This window comes from Bos taurus, chromosome 2 (genome assembly GCF_002263795.3).
Source record: "Bos taurus isolate L1 Dominette 01449 registration number 42190680 breed Hereford chromosome 2, ARS-UCD2.0, whole genome shotgun sequence".
Lineage (NCBI taxonomy): Eukaryota > Metazoa > Chordata > Mammalia > Artiodactyla > Bovidae > Bos > Bos taurus.
In genome coordinates, this window is record NC_037329.1 from 20257803 (window position 1) to 20276434 (window position 18632).

Sequence of the window (18632 nt, forward strand, 5' to 3'; positions counted from 1 at the left end):
TTTTTTTTTTTATTTAACCAAGATTAGCACAACACTATTCAAAGGTTTGGTTTATTCCAAAACTATAAATGTAATCTAGATAAAATTGTAATATCAAAGGTTTTTGTGAAGAAACTTGGGAATGAATACATTTTATATGACTATTAAAGCATGTTTTAAACCCTATTCCCCCTTCCAAAGAAAAGTCAGAGTTTTCCATTCTATAGAAATATTATAATCAGGTATAAGAAAATTATTACTATAATAACATTTCTGTCAAGATGATGGATACTTTTGAACGTGTTATGAAGGAGAAAATATTTTTGGTTCTTCATGTATTTGAGGTACTTGAAAAGGCAAGAATTTTGTAAAAACAGTTTACTATCAAAATATACAAGACCATTAAAACGTGCAAGTAATTAAATTCTAAGTGACTAAGAAGTATTTTTTTCCAATGGCTTTTTATTCTTTTAAATTTTTATGTATTCTTGAATGATTGCCTTTCAGCCGTTCCAAGTATTTTGTTATATTATCTATATAATAAAAATATAGTTGGCATGTGTTACATTTTACTTCCTGCATGAACGGTTGAGAAATATTTTAATCTTTTATATGTATATGGGATCAATTTGAACATGTGCCTTGTTGGAATAAAAAACAATCCCAAGTTCATTTTTCTCTCCAAAACTTGACATTGATCCTGATCTCTTAGTTTTTATGTACACAAACTGTTATGGAAATCAATTTGGACATGCCGGTTTATAGGGAAATTTTAAGCTGGTGCAAGTTTAATATGAAAGAATATATATTAAGATACGAAATAACTACTAGCCAAAATTAAATCAAGAGGTATATTTGTATCATTCACTTATTTAGATGAGTGAGAGTTTAAAAGGTAGTTTTGCACTCAGGAAAGATTTCCTTATACTCTGTATTTATGAATATCTAAATTATTCTCCCCTGCAACTTAAAAACTCAATAGCCAAATAACAAATTTATGTATTTTAAGGTGACTAAGGCTCAGGTTATAAGAAGCAGATTGGCTTCATGAAAGAAAGCAAGTATTTAAAATTGTACCTTAAAATATAAACTTGATTTCAGTTTCTGACAGAAATACTGTGACCAGATCATCAGTTTTCCAGATCATTTTTAAAGCAGCATGTAAAAACTACCTTTTCCACATTAGAAGTTCATATTTAAGTTTCCTTAACTGCAAAATCACTCTAAAACAGAGTGTTTTATGTTAAGGACCATTTCATGCGTTGGTCCCATTGATTACATATGAATGTATAAAAATCTTGTTTAAAAGACCAGTAAAAGTGAGGAAATTCCAAGTCAAGCTGGCTAATTCCATTCATAATTCATCCTGAGTGCCTGACTTAGGAAACTTGCACACAGTTTATAGCTATACATACGAAATAAGTTGACTTGTTTGGTAAACAGGGAACCAGAGTTAAATTTGACCTCCTTGCTCAGAAAGGCTTAAGTTGATACAACCATGGAATGTAGGTTAAGCTTTTTGTTTCCCCAGGAATTTTCCGATCTCAATTCTTTTTTGGATTCTCGCTTTTTGAAAACGTAAACACAGGACAACTTTTGCGTTCTGAGATGGGGCTGACTTTCACCCACCCGTTCCCTTCCTGCTCGCATATTTGTTCAGGAATTCTTCTCAGTGCTGGGGGAGCACAGAGGCCCTGCCATGAGAAAACAGCATTCACCAAATCTCTGTCCCCATTAGCTATCCTGGGCCCTCTTTTTATTCTGAGCAAACTGGGCAAGAATTTAGTACTTATACTCACATGGTTCAAACTGCTAGATCCACAGCCCGAAGTACTTTTGGCAGTTGGCAAGAAGTCCATCTAGACTTTGCATTCTGAGCTGGGAAAAACTACTGAAGAATCACATGCTTTGCCATTGAGGAACTTCAGTCTGTCTGTCAAACCTGAAACAATCCATCTGCTTGTTTTCCAAAGCTGCACTGCAGGGTGATGCCTTCTCTTAGTTTTGACGTTTAGGAATATGTTAAAACATGTTCATAACGGTTTCTTAAACATGCTGAGTAATTTGTAATTTTAAACCAGACAAATTTTAAGGGTGAAAACTGGCCTAGAGAGAGTCTTTACACAATAACTTCAAACTGCTGTGAACTTTTTAAAGTGACTTTTTAAAATAAGATCTTGAAAATGTGGGTTTCTGGTGGCTACTCAGAATAGGAATCCTCAGAACCAGTTAATATTCACCAAACACGCTTCATTAAACTGGAACAAACATGATGTTGAATTCCTAGCTCCCCGTTTTCCTGAATGTAGGTCATTTTCTGTCCTTACAATTTAACGATTGAAGGGATTTCCTGTCTTTGAAGTACAGCAGTTTGTCACTTGTTTGGATTAGCCTCTTTAAAAGTTGGGGCTCCTGTCCTACGTTGAGAGACTTAGCGACTCCATGTTCTCTGGCTAGAGTTTCCCAGCTCACTAAAGGCAGTGATACCTGCCCGTGTGGGACTTTGCTTTACAAGTCGGTGCCTGCAGAGCCCGTATTCCAGGTTGGAGCCTTCAAGAAAAGCCCAGAGTCATGCACTTACCTGGGTGAAGCCAAAAAGAGGTAAGCTATCATATTGAGGGGCCATATATCAAAATTCATAACTTTTGAGAACTGGAGTAACTTGTGTTCAGGCATTAGAGTCTCATGCTAAAACAGAACATAACAACTGAGGCCAAATGTGCCAGGTGGGTGAGACCCATCTAAGAAATGACCGACATTTAAGTGTACTTTTTAAAAATGTACTATTTGTATTTGTGTGTGCACGCTCAGTTGTCAGTCGTGTCTGACTCTTTGCAACCCTATGGACTATAGCCTGCCAGGCTCCTCTGTCCATAGGATTTCCCAGGCACGATTACTGGAGTGGGTTGAAGATTTCCTTCTCCAGGGAATCTTCCCTACCTGGGGATAGAACCCAGGTCTCCTGTGTCTCCAGCATTGCAGGAAGAGTCTTTACGCTGTGCCTTTGGGGAAAGCCCCCCCCCCTTTTTTTTTTTAAGAATGCCCAGTATTTCGTCATCTCTTCTGATATGGATCCTAGTAGACTAGATCCAATATTTCTAGTGAAAATGTGCCTATTAGAAAATGTCATTCACAAATGACCGATGTGTTAGGAGACAGCAGTGAATTGCTTCTAGGAGCTGGAGCGATGCTTATTTTTGCCAAATAAGGCAACAGGCTCCAGATCTGTTTGTGAACTACAGCGCACCCTAGGTGAAATAAATGCAGTTTGTTGTTGTTCAGTCACTCAGTTGTGTCCAGCTCTTTGCGACCCCCATGGACTGCAGCATGCCAGCCTTCCCTGTCCTTCACTATCTCCTGGAGTTTGCTCAAACTCATGTCGATTGAGTCTGTGATGCCAACCAACCATCTTGTCCTCTGTATACAATACAACAGGTGAATGCTATTTGCATATATTTACATGACTCTGCTTACCTTGAGCATACCCACCAACTCATCACTGCCAAGACTCAACTTATTCTTTGTTTGCTAGAGCAGTTCCTTAATTGTTTGAAAGCCTGGGCAAGAATAAGGCATCTTCACAGTATTCCCCCTCCCCAAGAGCATTTTCTTTTTCTTTAAGTAAACCTTTAGAAGTTTAGGAATTGGAGGGCTTTCTCTTTGGGAAACTGGGCTCATGTGTGCGTGAAATTAAGATATTCTGATAAGTGAAGGGAAGGAAGTTAAAAGAGATTTCAGTACTGCTGTGGTTTAAGTTTGCAATCAAATAAGGTCATGATCAAACAAGAAAGGAGGTAGAAATTGAGCAAGTCAAAGAAAGAGGTATGAGGTTAAATTCTGCACAATCGTTTCATAATGAATTGGAATGAAATTCTGATGACTAGGCATTTTCTTTTTGTGGCTATCACTTTGACCCATTTAATTTCTCTGGAAGAAATCATAATCATTGTAACTGAGCTGCCCTGCTGGGCTGTTTTCTGGCTAGTAGCATTGGAACCATCTGGGAAAAAATGTATCATCACCACAGAACATCCATCTAAAGGGCACACCTCTGTGTCTCTCACAAAGTAAGTAGCACTTGGTCCAGCCAAGGACATAGATTCATGCATCTGTCTGGTTTTTGTGAGTGTTCCACTGATCATCTTCCTGGTCCTTGCCCTAGCCAACGATTAGTATAAGCCGAGGATGTGCAGTATCAGAACAGATTCTCTAGCCACCAAATGAATAGTCTTGTCTTTATGTCACACACGTTTGCACCTTTCGTGTGGTTAAAATTAAAAATGTTCCAGTTTTCCCTTGGTTACATCACAGATGCTAAGAGAACAGACAGGTGGAAATAGGATACTGAACAGCTGAATATCTCTGCAAACTTGAGCACTTAAAACAGTTTGAAGTCATGCGGTACTCTTTCTTTTTTTAATTGTCTTCAGTGAAACTCCAAAAACCCCATAATGTCTACCTTAAAAGCATCAGGAGTATTTTAATTGGGTAATAACCATCCATATTTTCCTTCTGATAAAAGTAATTAAGAATGAAATTTTATGATGATTATAAACTATTACTGACCCAAGGGACAAGAACAATTATGAAAAATATGTCCTACATATTTGGCATGAATATGAATTTAGACTTTTAAACCCTTCATCTTAAATGCTCAAGCAACTTATTAAAGCTTATAAAATAATATTCACATAATGATAACAGGGTAACTTATAATCATGATTGATATTATATCATCAATATTACTGCAGGCTCCATGCCAAGTAATGAAGCTGACTTGGTATTTGCCTGTTGGGCTTATGATAAAAATAGATGCACTATGAAAAAGATGAAAGACAATAATGGATTTTGTGTATCTGAAGTCCCTTTTGGTCAATGATTGTTTTTAAAATGCTTTTCATACAGATCACATCTCCTCTCCTCGTCTCCCTCCTGCTCCCTTTTCTTCTCTTGTTTTTATTTTTTTTTTCCTTCCTTTCTCCTTCATTACAAACCATTAGAAGGAAAAATGCTTTCTGAAAACCATGAAAAAATAGTGAATTTGACTTGTGACTGCTAATTACTGGGAGTGTTTGTTGTTGTTGTTTAGTTGCTAAGTCATGTCCAACTCTTTGTGACCTCATGGACTGTAGCCTGCCAGTCTCCTCAGTCCATGGGATTTCCCAGGGAAGAATACCGGAGTGGATTGTCATTTCCTTCTCCAGGGGATCTTCCTGATCCAGGGATCAAATCCACGTCTCTTGCATTAGCAGGCACATTCTTTACCACTGAGCCACCAGAGAAACCCCAAGTATTGTGAATGCTGCTGCTGCTAAGTCACTTCAGTCATGTCCGACTCTGTGCAACCTCATAGACGGCAGCCCACCAGGCTCCCCCGTCCCTGGGATTCTCCAGGCAAGAACACTGGCGTGGGTTGCCATTTCCTTCCCCAATGCATGAAAGTGAAAAGTGAAGTGAAGTTGTTCAGTCGTGTCCGACTCTTAGCAACCCCATGGACTGCAGCCCACCAGGCTCCTCCATCCATGGGATTTTCCAGGCAAGAGTACTGGAGTGGGGTGCCATTCCCTTCTCCAAGTATTGTGAATAGATCTGATCAAATCAAAACTTTATTATCTAGCAGCTGCATGAGGACAAATTCAACATACACGAATATGAATCCCCATCTGGGGCTAACCCATCAATGTTTAGACCAGCTTTGACCAAACCCAGGATGGGAGTCTTCTTTGAGAGCAAGAGAGTATCTAACTTTGAGTCAGAGCTACTTACTGCCCTCATGTTCAGTTTTGGATCATGACAAACTTTTTTTAACATACTGAAGATGACTGGGGCAATTGCCAAATTTCTACAACATGAGCAAAAATGGGCATTCTAATTGGAGGGGCTGCCTGTGTCCACATGTTACTTAGACCCAGCCTTGCAGAGCCTTACAAGCTGCCATTCAAACATTTACTATATGTTAGTGTTAAGCCCTTTCAAGTGTGTGTTTAACTGTAAATAGTTTGTTCCAGTGAAGCACTGGAACTTTCTGGCATGACTTGCCTCTGTTATGACTATATGGAATACCCAAAGACTGAGCCTCTTGATCCATGGGCCAGGGTTTTGCTCCCACTCCACTGTGTGACCTATGGCAAGTTACTTAACTTGTCTGAGCCTTTGTTTCCTCAGTTATAGACTGAGGGCAGTTGTTCCTCTTTGCAGCATTAGTTTGAGTATTGATTACTAATGAGTACTGAATGGCCTAATATTCATAAAGTGTCTGAAACACAGTTTGCAGCAAATATCTGTCACTGAAGTTGCAAGGAAAACAGGATTAAATCTTTGATTTCACAGTTTTCCATTACCTAAAAATTTAGAGATCTTTCAAAAAGAGAGAGCCTCGAAATGCACGTTTGTAATACCAGTGTCTTGTTTGCACCCAGAAATAGAGTCTTGAACTCAGATTTGAGATTCAGTATCAGCCAAGCTTGCCTCCCCCTTTCACAACCTCCAGGAAAATACTTGTGCACAACAAAAAAATGAGTTTAGTACTTTTCACTCCAATTGATCTTTACCAGACAAGTCAGGTCAAAAACTCACCAAAAGGCCCTGCAGTACACTATTTAAAGAAAATTTTTTAAAAAATGAAAATGAGGAAAAACAATTTGCTACTTTATTTGGAGACTGGCAGGTAATGTAAGAATAGCAGAACATATAGAGCTTTTTTCCCTAATTTGTATTCTAAAAAATAGTCTTCTGGGAAATGGCTTTTATGTGCCTAGATTCATTCCATGGTTAGTTTTTATGGCCAAGTTATAAACTCTTGACTATAAGCACCTAGAATAGAAATGCTGACACGCCTGTAACCAGAGCTGTGTGATTGACATCCCCATCATGTTGTAACTGACACACAAAATAAACAGGATAATTGCAGCACAGTTTGAGCAACAGAGCAACATGTCCGAGCATATTGTAACAGTTTGACAAACGGCTCGATCTGGATCAGCAATGTGATTCCCATTTATTGTCTGTCTTAACAAAACCTCAAATCTTCACCAAAAGATAGAAAGGAGAGTTTATTGCAACATACTGTGAGTTTTGAACTGGAATCAAGAAACACCACACTGTTTCGTGTTGATCCATTCACTGGTCCTTGGGACCTGAGGAAAAGACACTGGGAGAATATGTGAGTGAAGTAATCACTATTGAATCAGTACAAAACAACAGAAAGAAACGCTATAATATCTCCATCACGACCCACCCCCCATCCCCCAGCCCTAGAACTGTTCCTACATATTTCACTTCATTACCTTGGCTATAAATACCATCTTGAGGGTTTGGTTGTTTATACAGTCGGCCAAACCCCTGAATTTGGTTTTTTAGATCCTACTGTGTATTGTGGCAACTGCCTGATTTGCCTTTAAATTTTGGGTATTCTACCTTTATCCTTTACAAGTGTCTTGTCATATTAGAGAACTTTCCAGTCTCTTTTTTTTTCCTGGATCATTTTCATTCCACTAAATTATAGCTGGATAATCACACAAACGCTTAGTTCTTCTGCCTGGTTTTTCCTGGTTTTCTTTCCTGGTTTTACACATGAGCTAAATGTCCTCATGTGTAAAGTGAGACTCTTTATGTGTCATTCTAAGATGGCAAAATACCAATGTATAGTTAATAATCTGGACCTTCATCAATTGGTTTACACTGGAAGACCCTAGTATGTCTCATCTGTTCTCTAGGTGGGTGGGATGTGGAGGAGGGTTGGTCCTTGTTTGCAAGGAGAAGACATTCTACTCAGGGTCATAAGGTATCTGTTTATTCAAGAAAGTAGACCATTTGTGTGCAGTGTGTACCTGAGTGTCTCAAGAGATCAAAGGGAAGAAATATCAGTGAGGACAGAGCGAGCTCCTGACATGTTCTCTGGAGAGGTGGACTACACTTGTGCTCAGGAAACAGGGGCAGCTTTGGATGGATGAAAAGAACATTTCCAGCGAGGAGCACATAGTGGGTGGAAATACTGAGGCGAGAATGAGCTCGTTCTGTCCCTAGAATTGTAAGGACCTGAAGAAATCGTTCCATTTGTATGTACCCTCTGTCCTTACTATGTTTGTTCATTCAGAGTCATCCGGTTTTCCTGGAGAAATATTTGACAGTCTGCACACACTGAAGGGTCTGCTTCCTTGAAACTTTTCATCTGACTTCTCTCAAATCTGCTTAAAATGCTATTCTGGATTATGCCATCTCCCTGCTTAGAACCCCTGCCTGACTGTGTACTGCTCAGTCTCCGTAACCTCCCCACTCCCACCCGTGCCCATCCTGTGAGCTTCATTGCACCTCCAGATGCATCTCACTTCTCACAATCTGGCTGCAGCCACCTGGAACTGCCCATATTTTCTCTTGTCTCCTGCCCTTCCTGTAAGCTCAGATCTCAGCTTAAACATCGGGAGACCAGATAAGGCTCCTTGGCTGCTCACCCTTGCAGCTCCCTACAGGAAGCAGGTTTCATTTGAATTTCTTCCTTAAAAACTGTCTTTCCCATGAGACTAGACACTTCTTGCAATGAGACACCATGTTTGGCTTGATCATGAGTGGCTGGCACAGAGCCTGGCACCATCCATTCATTCAAAACTTCCTATTAAGTCCTAGGTCTTAATACAACCGGGAGCAAAATAAAGAAGCACTGTCTGTTCTTAACATTCTGTTTGGGGACCAAACACAAAACAACCTAAAAATAAAATTTATAACGTGTATATATTTATATTATAGCAGTAAATGCTCAGGAGTAAAGCAAAGCCAAGAAGGAAGACAGAACGTGTCTAGTACAGAAAACTCTAGGCAGGCGGCCAGGGAAGAGGGCCTTGCTAAGACAGATGCACACAACCGAACAGAGACCTGGAAGGAACGGAGGAAATGAGGGGCTGAGCCATACAGATGCTGAGGAAGAGCAGGTGGACTGCGGAAACAGCAGGTGCAAAGGCCAGTCTGGGGCACCTTGGGAGTACTCAGAGGTCAGTGGGCTGGAGTGCAGAGAGTCAGGAGGAGAGAGGGAGAGGCGTGATCAAAACGAGGAGACAGCAAGGGAAGGACAATAATAATGCACAGAAATAAATGGGTGTAGGACTGTTGTTATGCTATTATTTCTAGTCTTTGGACTAGAAGACCCAAAGAGAATAGACTATGTCCTTTACTGCTTTAAAAGACTATTTTAAATGACTTTTTAATGCTTTAAAGTAATGCCAGTAATTCAACATAGAACAAAGCCTGCTCTCATTAGCTTACTGAGTGAAAGGACATCAATGCAATCAAGCCTCCTCCTCCAGCCCCAGGATCTTAATACAAAATGCAGAGGGGCCACGTATCATGTAGTGAGCCCATGACCCCAACTCCTGTCTTTGCAGGAGATTAACACGTGGAGGTGAAAGAACATAAATGTAGGCAACTTCATGACCAAGGTTTTCATTTTAGAATCACCTTCAGAGGGAAGGCAAGAAAGCACGCAGTTATCTCATCACAACCGTATAGAAGATAGCTGTGGTTTTGTTCTTATTTTGACTCAGTTCTTCGGGGCTTTATTCTTTGGCCACTCCTGGTGTCATTAGTAATTAATCTTTTCTCCAGGTGACACTTAGCATCTTAACTAATGAAATACCCCTTGCCCAGGAAAGGGTTCAGCTCTGCCAGAAAGTGAATGTAAGCAGAAGGAATTCCTGCTCTGAACCCCACCCCCACCCCCAGAGCTACAGACTCCTGAGTTCATGACTTGTGGGTCACACACATCCCTCTGTCCTGGACACCTGGGCCGGGCCTGCCGTGCAGAGCGTCTCTCAGCACGCCTGCCAGCTCCGTCAGTACCCACCGCACAGCAGCTTTCCTTCTCTCAACACTTGGCTGCCCGCCATGCTGACCCCAGGAACAGAGCCTCCTAAGAAAAAGGTAGGTAAGAAATGAGGGCTGCACACACACCAAGTCTTCCTCCAGACCAGCCAGCTCTCCTCATGAGAACAGCTTTCCAAGCCTAGGGCTTGGTTCCAGCACCATTACAACAAATAAAAACCTTTATAACGTTTGTCCACAATCGAAGCCACAGGAAAATTCTGACTGCACAGCACATGACATGGTGTGGAGAGTATAAGCACACTAGAGAAAGACGTATTACTATGCAAAAGCTACTGATGCACAAGACCTTCATAACAAGCAGGAAATGTGCAAAGACAAATACCTGTGCGGAAGATAACAGCTGTCTCTGTTGTGACCCAAGGCTCAAAGAGCAGCTTGTGAGACACTGGCTGCTTCTCAACACAGCGTTATTTCCCTGGCGTGTGATTGAATTGGGGGCCTTCCTTGCTTTTCTCTGGTCTCCTTCTTTTGTCATTGTTCATGAAGGTAGTTGAGCTTCGGTTTGGTCTGGAATCCCATGGCACTTAGAGCTATAAGATCAAAGTCCATCATAGGCATTTGGGTTGGTGCCAGCAAAGTTCAGGCTGGGCTTCAAATGGGGCTTGAGTGCCTCTTGGCCACGGTTAAAGGCTGGCTGGGTTTGATCTTGAACTGGGGAGTCTCAGCTCCCTGATTGATAAACCCTGCTCGGCAGAGCTCTGCTTTAATTAACTTGGCCCTTGGGTTGGTTGGATTTCCTGTGTTTCAGCACCTCCCTAGGTGTAACCTTATCTCTCCATTTTCTACCCATGATGGATCTGAAACACCACAGGTGAGGTTTCTCTTTGACTCAACAGCTGGATTACTTCCAGGTTTCCCCACCACAGAAGAGAAGTCCCAAACTCTAGCAGTTCTTATCATCTGACACTTTACGGGGCAGCCACTGTGGGTGAGATGCTAATATGGTTAGACATGGTTCCAGTAAACTGAACTTACTGCTTGAAAGTGTATTCATCTACAATGTGTAAATGTTAGGGACAATGGATGTAAACAAATGATAGATGGTGTTTAGGGGGGAGGTGACAGCAAGGTGTCTCTCAGAAGCTTGGAAAGAGGGCAAGTGGTTGACCTTTAAGCATTAAGCTACTTAAATAACTGCATAAGTAAAGGAGGCAAAGGTTTCATTAATCCTTCGGGAAAAATGATTTAGAGGGAACAGGAGGATAGCCCAGCACCCTGAGGAACACACATCCTGCAAGATGCTTCTCAGGTCAGTTTGGGACAATCTTTGATAGTCATAATGCTCATTTCACTTTGTTTACACTTGTATATCTATCAAACTTTAAAAAAAAAAATGAACCTCCATCACCTCCCTAAGTTTCTTGGGTTTTTTTGTTTGTTTTTAAAATCACAGCACACCACAGGAAGAACTGATTTATAAAGCATACCTACTGTGGGAATACAGTGGGACCCAAGCTTTTAGCTTGGAGAAAGAAGACACCATCGGATGAGTGAGGTGTTCCAGGCGCAAAGTACCTAATCAGAGGCAGAGTTTTGTGACTTGTCCAGAGCAGCCCCAGGCAAGAAAGGGTGGGGTGAAGAGGAAAATCACTCTTAGTCATCAGAGATTTTGTGTGTGTGTGTCTGTGTGTCTGGGTGTTCATGTGTGTATGTGTGATTGAAAGAGAGAGAGACAATTGAAACATCTTCCAACACTATACAGAGTCCCTTTGAAGACTTCTGAATAATGACACAGCTTCACAGATATGGTGACACAAGGCAAGTGTTGTCATGGACAGGGGAAAAGGTATTATGCCCTTTGGGAAGGGGTATCATCCACAAATAGTTAACATTTTCATTTAGCCATCAGTGTCTCTTGATTTAACTAGCATATGACCATCTCTGAATACCCTAAAAAGATCTGGTCCTGAAAACTTCAGGAGACAGATGATGGTGAGAGTTGCACAATAATGTGAATGTACTTAGTGCCACTGAACCATATGGTTCAATATGGTTTTATATTATGTGACTTTTCCCACAATTAAAAAAAAAACATTAAAAAAGATCTGGCCATGCTCGCTTTGGCAGCACATATACTAAAATTGGAACGATACAGAGAAGATTAGCATGGCCCCTGTGCAAGGAAGACATGCAAATTCGTGAAGCGTTCCATATTTTTAGGTGCAAAAATTCTTAACAAAATTCTAGCAATCAGACTCCAACAACACATTAAAAAGATCATACACCATGACCAAGTGGGCTTTATCCCAGGGATGCAAGGATTCTTCAATATCCGCAAATCAATGTAATACACCACATTAACAAATTGAAAAATAAAAACCATATGATTATCTCAATAGATGCAGAGAAAGCCTTTGACAAAATTCAACATCCATTTATGATAAAAACTCTCCAGAAAGCAGGAATAGAAGGAACATACCTCAACATAATAAAAGCTATATATGAAAAACCCACAGCAAACATTATCCTCAATGGTGAAAAACTGAAAGCATTTTCCCTAAAGTCAGGAATAAGACAAGGGTGCCCACTCTCACCACTACTATTCAACATAGTTTTGGAAGTTTTGGCCACAGCAATCAGAGCAGAAAAAGAAATAAAAGGAATCCAAATTGGAAAAGAAGAAGTAAAACTCTCACTGTTTGCAGATGACATGATCCTCTACATAGAAAATCCTAAAGACTCCACCAGAAAATTACTAGAACTAATCAATAATTATAGTAAAGTTGCAGGATATAAAATCAACACACAGAAATCCCTTGCATTCCTATATACTAATAATGAGAAAATAGAGAAATTAAGGAAACAATTCCATTCACCATTGCAACAAAAAGAATAAAATACTTAGGAATATATCTACCTAAAGAAACTAAAGACCTATATATAGAAAACTATAAAACACTGGTGAAAGAAATCAAAGAGGATACTAATAGATGGAGAAATATACCATGTTCATGGATTGGAAGAATCAATATAGTGAAAATGAATATACTACCCAAAGCAATTTATAGATTCAATGCAATCCCTATCAAGCTACCAACGGTATTCTTCACAGAGCTAGAACAAATAATTTCATAATTTGTATGGAAATACAAAAAACCTCGAATAGCCAAAGCAATCTTGAGAAAGAAGAATGGAACTGGAGGAATCAACCTGCCTGACTTCAGGCTCTACTACAAAGCCACAGTCATCAAGACAGTATGGTACTGGCACAAAGACAGAAATATAGATCAATGGAACAAAATAGAAAGCCCAGAGATAAACCCACGCACCTATGGACACCTTATCTTTGACAAAGGAGGCAAGAATATACAATGGATTAAAGACAATCTCTTTAACAAGTGGTGCTGGGAAAACTGGTCAACCACTTGTAAAAGAATGAAACTAGAACACTTTCTAACACCATATACAAAAATAAACTCAAAATGGATTAAAGATCTCAATGTAAGACCAGAAACTATAAAACTCCTAGAGGAGAACATAGGCAAAACACTCTCCGACATACATCACAGCAGGATCCTCTATGACCCACCTCCCAGAATATTGGAAATAAAAGCAAAAATAAACAAATGGGACCTAATTAAACTTAAAAGCTTATGCACAACAAAGGAAACTCTAAGCAAGGTGAAAAGACAGCTTTCAGAATGGGAGAAAATAATAGCAAATGAAGCAACTGACAGACAACTAATCTCAAAAATATACAAGCAACTCCTACAGCTCAATTCCAGAAAAATAAATGACCCAATCAAAAAATGGGCCAAAGAACTAAATAGACATTTCTCCAAAGAAGACATACAGATGGCTAACAAACACATGAAAAGATGCTCAACATCGCTCATTATCAGAGAAATGCAAATCAAAACCACTATGAGGTACCATTTCACACCAGTCAGAATGGCTGCGATCCAAAAGTCTACAAGCAATAAATGCTGGAGAGGGTGTGGAGAAAAGGGAACCCTCTTACACTGTTGGTGGGAATGCAAACTAGTACAGCCACTATGGAGAACAGTGTGGAGATTCCTTAAAAAACTGGAAATAGAACTGCCTTATGACCTAGCAATCCCACTGTTGGGGATACACACTGAGGAAACCAGAATTGAAAGAGACACGTGTACCCCAATGTTCATCACAGCACTGTTTATAATAGCCAGGACATGGAAGCAACCTAGATGTCCATCAGCAGATGAATGGATAAGAAAGCTGTGGTACATATACACAATGGAGTATTACTCAGCCATTAAAAAGAATACATTTGAATCAGTTCTAATGAGGTGGATGAAACTGGAGCCTGTTATACAGAGTGAAGTAAGCCAGAAAGAAAAACACCAATACAGTATACTAATGCATATATATGGAATTTAGAAAGACGGTAACAATAACGCTATATACGAGACAGCAAAAGAGACACTGATGTATAGAACAGTCTTGTGGACTCTGTGGGAGAGGGAGAGGGTGGGATGATTTGGGAGAATGGCCTTGAAACATGAATAACATCATATATAAAACAAGTTGCCAGTCCAGGTTTGATGAATGATACTGGTTGCTTGGGACTGGTGCACTGGGATGACTCAGAGGGATGGTATGGGGACGGAGGAGGGAGGAGGGTTCAGGATGGGGAACACGTGTATACCTGTGGCAGATTCATGTTGATATATGGCAAAACCAATACAATATTGTAAAGTTAAAAAAATAATAAATAAAAGATCTGGCCTAAATCACAACTTTGCCACTTACTAGAATTTAGAATACAGAAAATAGAAATAGACTGGAATCTATGGCTCAATTTCTTCATTTGCATATTGGGGTTAATAAAGCATGGGATTACTGTAAGTATTATACAATATATGCTTAGCCCATTAACATCATAAGCACTCCATAAAGATATTTAACTTTAAATTTTATTTCTACAATGATTTTTATTTCAGAGATTGACAGACATCAACATGTTTTCCAATGTGCTAGAGCTCTTTAACATGTTCCTCAAAAGGCCAGAGTTAATAAAACTACGTCACTTTCTTTTACTCACCATATAACATGATGCCATGAAGCTTTCGCAGCAGTCACTCACAAGTGTCACTCATCTTGCAAAACCCAAAGAGGATATAATTATAGTCTCTGCTTTAAGAATTTTTTCTCCCTGATAGTATCTGTGATATCAACATCATTACACTGGCAATGAAGGTCACAGTGGATTTTTTTTTCCTGAAAGATAAGAACACAGGTAAGGATATGGTTATTTAGGAGTCACATCTTTTCTTTTAGAAGACCAAATATTTGTGAGTGATGTTGAGTTGGGAACATAAGAAATCAGCTCTCTGATCTTGGCCCTCCTGGCCAAATACACAGAGTTGGGCTTGAACAAGTAAACACTTTTAAATTTATTTTTATATATTTAAAACTCTGTTAGATGTATTTCTGTATAAATAGACATCATGCTTTCCAATAAACAGGCTCAAAAGGTAAAAAAGCAACCTTTGACTTGGTGACCCTGGGCACACAAACATGACAGTGCTGGTAAAATGCATTTTCTGGTGCCAGTCATGTGCAATAGAAGGAACAAGGAAGCACATATTAGGGATGGCTTTCATGCTCCCAAGCGACCCATGAGCTCTGTGGGCTCCTACCCAGGGTTAGGAAGTGACTCGTGCCTGTCACTGGCTACAGCACTGATACTGCTCTCAACGGGTCTTTCTGTTTGGTTGACTTAAAGGAGTCACCACCACCTGGTTCCATCTACTTATCACAGTCTCCCGCAGTAGTGATGCTTGTCCTTCCAGGTCCACTGCTGCTGGAAAAACCAGATCTTTGGGCACACTGAAGGCTCAGGACCCCATGGAACGAGAATTCTGAACAAAACATACTTGTGCCTTGAAACAGGAGCCATATTCTGTGTACCTGCCACAGACTTGTGTTTAGGAATGGCCACACTCAGAAGCTGCTACCAAATTTAAGTACGTATTTTAGAAGTTATCAAGCTTCCTTACAACTAGCAAAGCATTAATGTCTGGGGAAAAAATAATAGATGAGGAACAGTTAGGTAGAGGTTCTTCCATCAGGGCTGACTTGGTAGATGCTACAAAAGATTTGATTTCCAGATTTCTGGAAGAAAAGGAGAAATCTGAAAACAAAACCAAAGAAGTTTCACCTGATGGGGGGAGATCACTGAGCTGGAGTTGGTCAGCTGAAGTCTGATGACACATTCAGAAGTTAGTCAGTTTTCAGGTAGGTTTAATAGATCCTGCTCCAGATGCTGGGAAAGACTGGGGACAGGATGATAAGAGGGAAACAGAGGATGAAATGGTTAGATGGCATCACCAACTCAATGGACATGAGTTTGAGTAAACTCCGGGAAATAGTGAAGGACAGGGAAGCCTGGCATGCTGTGGTTCATGGTCACAAAGAGTCGAATACTACTGAGTGACTGAACAACAATTCCCTCATATGAGATGGTTGTGGCGAGATGAGTAATGATATATGTAAAAAGCAAAAGAAAGTCTAAACATGCAAGATTTCTGTCTTCTCCCCTAGACCATGAGCTCCTAGATAAGAGGACCTTGTGTCTCTCTACCCAGGGTGCCTGCTGCATAGTGGGCTGGCAGTTGTATCAAATGACTGGATACGCTGATTATGAGCCAACAGGGTCCAAGAAAGAAAGCTGCCATTGGAGGTGCTGACTAGACCCCTTGTATCAACTGGGTCCTGGAGGGGACACCAGCTTAGAGCATGCAAGTGGGAAGTGGGCCCCTGAGAAGCTGTTGCTGCCTCTGACTGGAGAGAAAGGAAAATAGATTGGGAGATAGGAGAGCCTAAAAGATTCCTGTCTGGGTCTTTATTCAGACAGAAACTGGTGAGAAAAGGTCCCAGTTCTCAGACGCGAGTGAAGCGGGAAGTCAGGTGACATGGGTTAGGGTGTTCTGCTCAGCGTGGCTGAGTGTGATGGATGGCTTGGTGTGCTGTTTATCTAGTGCGGGCTGGTATTTCACCTCTGTTTTCATTAGACTGATGCTAAGGTAATAATTCTTTCCTCTGGCTGAAAAATCTGTCTTCAGCCATTTGTTGATCTTCTTGAACAGGCACTTCAGATGTCCAGAAGTTACCCTAAAGGAGGCTTTGAATGAAAACTTAAATAATGCCAGTTGGCATCCACGGAGCTCACAGCAAGGCTTCTGCTAGATTTGCTGTGGTTAGGAGGTGCAAAGTTACATCTGTGCAAAGAGAACCAGCCTCAGGAATGGCACAGAGAGACCACGCCTGTGGGAAACAAAGGGGAAACGGCACACTTTTTCCATTTGAACATTTCAAGCATTTCTGCAAATTAAATGAAGCCAGTGCCGTCTTCCTGGGTTGTTTCCATGAAGCAGTGTGTTGTGGTGAGCAGTGCCCAAGACTGGGACTCAGAAATCTCCATGACTCTCCCTACGGGCAGATCTCATAATATCTCTGTGCCTCCATGTCTTCATTTTCCCATCAAAGATAATAATAATATATGTGGTGGTTTGAATGGAAAGCCCTTGTCAAGAGAACTTAGCTTTTAGTTTTTCTCCCAGGCTAGTGGGAACAAGTTGAGCACAATGACAGAGGCGTGTGGCATTACTAAGTGGCAGCATGATAGCCCCACCCTCCTTCCAAACCCTTCCATGAAGAGCAGGAAGGGAAGAGGACAGGGTTGGTTCTGCAAGCCCTGGTTAAGGAAACTCTCTTCCCACGACTCACAGGGCAGTCCTGCGCAGTGTTGTGGGATTGTGAGCTGACCAGCCGGTGAGAGGACTTCTGCTCACAGAGCCCATGAAGTTGCTTCACCCAGAGTGGACCCACAGACACGTCTCAGCCCCTCATCTGTGTGTGTGTGTGTGTGTACCATGTATGTGCAGATGGGACAGCAGGACATATATCCTGATTTGTCCTTACCAGCCCGCTTTGTGCTTTTTGTGACAGAATGCATATAATAGCTCTCCCACTAACTCTTCAAGTGTTTGAGTTTGGACAATAAATTATATGACACCCCAAATACGACAGATTCATTTTTCTGTTGGCACCTTCTCAACCCTCAACAAATACCTCATGTCTATTGCCAATATCCCCTCTGTCCTCAGCTTAGTCATTTATGCTATACAAATAAAGATAAAGTTTTACTTTATAATTTTCACACAGCAATGTATATTCATCAATATCATTTTCAGGGCACTCATGACACGAGGGGAGACTCATTACAAAGAATTGTACTTTATAAAATGTGATGATTCTAATGAAGAAGGATTAGTGGGGATCAACTAACATAATTTTTTATAAAGTGCCAGTCAAATGGAAGCTACTATTATTAATAATTCTGAAATAATGACAACTAAAGAATTGTTTTATTCACTCATTCTTATTAAGCAATTACTCAAACATTAAACATTTGTATAATGTTTCGAGGCACTATGCTAGATACTGAAAATATGAAAATGAAAGACAATCTCTTCGAGCTCAAGGAAGTCATAGAAAACAAGGTAAAGAGACAAGGCAGTGATGACAGTCTGCTCGTGGTAGCATGGAACAGGAGCCCTTAATGCAGCGTCAGGCCGCCAGGCCGGAAGGGAAGGGGAGGAGGTGGTGGGGGAAGGCATTCGAGAGGCAGTGATACAGACTAGGTCTTTTTCTTTTTTTTAAGATTTTTTAAAATGTGGACCATTTTAAAAGTCTTTATTGAATTTGTCACAATATTGTTTCTGTCTTATGGTTTTATTTTTTTGTTTGTTTGGTTGGCTGGTTTTTTAGCCAAGAGGTATGTGGGAGCTTAGCTC

General features: G+C 40.5%; 1 long non-coding RNA gene and 1 other non-coding gene across 2 annotated transcripts; both read left to right on the forward strand.

Moving 5' to 3' along the window:
* The first annotated feature begins 1464 nt into the window (after positions 1 to 1464).
* LOC112442549 (uncharacterized) lies at positions 1465 to 18170 on the forward strand. The gene is made up of 3 exons (XR_003030642.2): positions 1465 to 2580; positions 15627 to 15800; positions 17565 to 18170. It is a non-coding gene; the product is annotated as an uncharacterized lncRNA (long non-coding RNA).
* LOC112443705 (U6 spliceosomal RNA) lies at positions 11904 to 12010 on the forward strand. The gene has a single exon (XR_003032114.1). It is a non-coding gene; the product is annotated as a U6 spliceosomal RNA (small nuclear RNA).
* Positions 18171 to 18632: the final 462 nt, after the last annotated feature.